Source organism: Gavialis gangeticus, unplaced genomic scaffold, assembly GCF_001723915.1.
Source record: "Gavialis gangeticus isolate Ggan-Ray unplaced genomic scaffold, GavGan_comp1, whole genome shotgun sequence".
Lineage (NCBI taxonomy): Eukaryota > Metazoa > Chordata > Crocodylia > Gavialidae > Gavialis > Gavialis gangeticus.
The window spans coordinates 244873607-244876891 of record NW_017729032.1 but is presented as its reverse complement, the minus strand read 5'-3'; the positions used below and the strand labels follow the sequence as shown (position 1 = coordinate 244876891).

The following is a 3285-nucleotide window of genomic DNA, read 5'->3' as shown; positions in this document are numbered from 1 at the left end:
ACCCTGGACTGACCAGAACAGATAGCACATGTAGCTTGCATCTTGGGCTGGCCAGAGCAGGTGCTGGAACTAGCATGGGGGAGGAGAGGTTGGTTTGACACCCCTAGTCTATTAGAATGAAGTATCGTTCATTGTACCCTCTAGTCTCTTTATCCATATACTCAGCCAAAGTGAAATTTCCTTGAAACATCCTCATCAAATATAAGAAGGCATATGATGTACCTACCAGGTTGCTTAGATTACTCCCCTTGACTATCTATACCAGCCCATAATTATTACCAGTAAAAGTCACTGCTACTGTACATTGTGTGAATAGTTCTGTCACAGGAGGAAGCTCAGAAATGTCAAAACCTATTAAACTGGGGTGTGCCTAGGAGTCATGGACATATATAGAATCATCAAAAAGACTTTATATCAAGACTGTAAGTGTCACATAAGTTCTTGGAATGAATGTAAATTCTCTTGCAGGAAAAAAAAATACCTGAAAGCCTTCACCCTGGAGGAAAATGCATATACCAGCTTGTCTGGGATCAGGATAATCATAGGATCATAGGGTTGGAGGGAGCTCAAGGGTCATCCCTGTAGGAAGACTAAATGCAGAAAGCTGAAGGTGTTTAAATAGTCAGTACAAAGCTAGGCTCAGGGAGACACGCTTGAAAATACAAGAACCAGTGAACTTTGTGTCTGCACCTACCCACTTCCCATACAATTGATCAGTAATGGCTTTTCCACAAAATAAATAATTTTGTGCTCTGTGAAAGTTGGCTGTTCACTGATTAAGTCTAAGACTGCACCAGAAAGGGAAAAAGAATTGCAGCTGCTAAACAAAAAGTTTAAGGTGATTACACCTATTTACATTTTCACAGACATCTTGTCACACTTTTAGCTTCTTTCATTCCTTGGAGTCTCAGAACAGCAACGACTCCCTATGCTTGAAGAAGGTGATTGTCCCCAAAAGCTTGCAAAGAACTTTTTCCCAACTACTTAGTTGGTCTAATAAAAGATATCACATCTACACAAAAAACCTTGCCAGCAAGGTGATTACATGGAATGCCAGGGGAATGATGCCATAGACCCTGGTCTTTAGGGAGAGGGAGGTAAGTTCCTAACAGATACAGGTGACTGCATGTGGCCTGAGACCTGAGCCAAATGCCCTGGGGGAGGCCATAGGAAGTGTTAAAAGTACAGTTAACACTGAAACGGTGACAAGTTCCTTTTCTTCCATCTCATAAATACCAGAGTAATTATCTCCTGTCAGGATAATACCAGGACATCTTGATCTCTGAGTCAGTACCAGAGTGATGGGCATGTTAAATACTCTGTCTGTCTAGGCTACATCTGAGAAAGTGGAGAGATACAGCTTACTAACTTGCTCTAATAGGCAGAAAAAATAGCTGAAGACATTGAGACGTATCTTGGGGGTCCCAAAATTAGAAATTACTTTAGCAGAGGAAGAGTTACCTAGCAAGTTAAAATCTGATTCTGTGATGACTGGAGCATATGAACTGGCTTCTCCAGTCTGTTTGTAAAGATTTTTACAAAAAAAATGTAACAACTCTGACTCTGACACTGATAAGTCTCATCAAGTTCCCAAGGAATCTTTGATTTTAAGGTAATTAAAGTCCCTAAGTAATTCTTGATGCAAATCTTCCCAGTATATCATATGCAAACTTGGGGATAATTATGAAGTTTAGATCTTTTATTTTAAATAATTCATCTACTAAGTGTCCAGATATTTCGTCTCACCAAATTATATAATTAATTACTATAACCTCTACCGTTTAAATTAGCATTCAGGATTTCCCCATCTCAAGCACGTAAGGTTTGCATTATGGTGCCAGCCACTGTCCAAATATTAAGTAAAATGTTGTACCTGGTTCTTATATTCCTGGAACTGACAGTTAACAAGATTAGTGTTGGTCAGTAATATTTTCAAATTACAATATATGCAGTCAATTGCTTGGGTCAATTGCTTCCCTAAGAGCCAAAAAAAGAAGCTTGCTAGATTTGTTCCTGTACATTCCAACTCATTTTTTCTGTTTATCACTTCAGATTATACTAGATTGGTTTTAATTGGATCATGTGTGCCCTTTGAGGAATGACACTGAATATACTCAGTCTTTGGCTTTATTTTTTAAATGACAGTTTGGAATCTATACTTTGTATCTAAGTGACAAAATAAGCCAGTATGTACTTTGCTGTGTGGTATCTTTGTCACTTAAAAGGTTTCCTAGGTCATTTTAGACATTCTAATGGTTATTTGCCTCAAAGAAAAATGGTATTTGCTTAGAAACAATTAACACACTGTCATTTATCCTGAAGACAAGTGCAAAGTTGTCTGAGAGTCAGGCCAGGACCTTTTCTTTACTTACCTTTTTTTAAAAGCATGTTCTTTCCAGTAGTCCTAGGCAGATTCCATAGTGAAATTCAAACCAGCAAACTTGCACCTACCACAAAAAGGAGTTACCAACTAATGTTAGCACAAGTCAAAAATGCTCAGATGTCAGTTAGATAACCATACCCCTTTGCTCCCTTGGAGACAAAGCCTAGGTAAGAAAAGAAGCTTTGCAAGGTGTCCTCAAAGGCAGCAGAAATCAGACTCAGATGGAGAAAAGGAAAAGCATATTCAAGAATTGAAGACCACATACCATTGAAAATGGAAGTCTCCACATATATACATGTAAGAAACGTTGGTTCAAGTGTCCCACTTTCTTCAATTTTCAGTGTAAAGCTTGGGGGAATAAAAGATGATCATTAAGATCAGAATCTACGGCAGAACCCAAAGCATGCAAAATGCATTGGATTCAAATCACCATATGACATAAAACATTCCCAGAACTTTCATGCAGCTATAGTGTCAGTACATACTGCATCTCCATCATGTACATTCCCTATAGATATGTAAACTCAGCTGTTCATTACCTCTAGTTCTAGCTGAAATCTTCTGTTTGCATCTTGAATATTATAACGTGATTGCTTTTGAAGGATAGATGGCAAAGAACTTGTTGCTTTCAGCTTGGTTTGTCAGTGATTCAGTTGAAAATTATAATTTTTTTTCTTTGTGTTTACTACATGACTATTAAAGATGTAGTTTATTTGGAAGGAAAAGGAGATTCAAATCTTTCTTAAATTCTTCTGGGCTTTAAGGTTTGCTAGGTAGTCGAGCTATTTTTAGATATTTCACTCTACAGAGTACACCCATAAGCAGGTATATGAATTCATAAACAGATTTTTTTCCAGGGCAATGCAGCTCCACTTCATAGAGGCAATAAATCCTTTAATCTT

At 37.8% G+C, this 3285-nt stretch overlaps 1 long non-coding RNA gene across 1 annotated transcript; it reads right to left on the bottom strand.

The window, feature by feature from the left end:
• Window positions 1–1903: 1903 nt before the first annotated feature.
• On the bottom strand, window positions 1904–2726 carry LOC109302810. The gene is made up of 3 exons (XR_002098940.1): window positions 2649–2726; window positions 2369–2447; window positions 1904–1977 (listed from the first exon to the last, which is right to left on the bottom strand). It is a non-coding gene; the product is annotated as an uncharacterized LOC109302810 (long non-coding RNA).
• Between the last annotated feature and the right edge of the window lie 559 nt (window positions 2727–3285).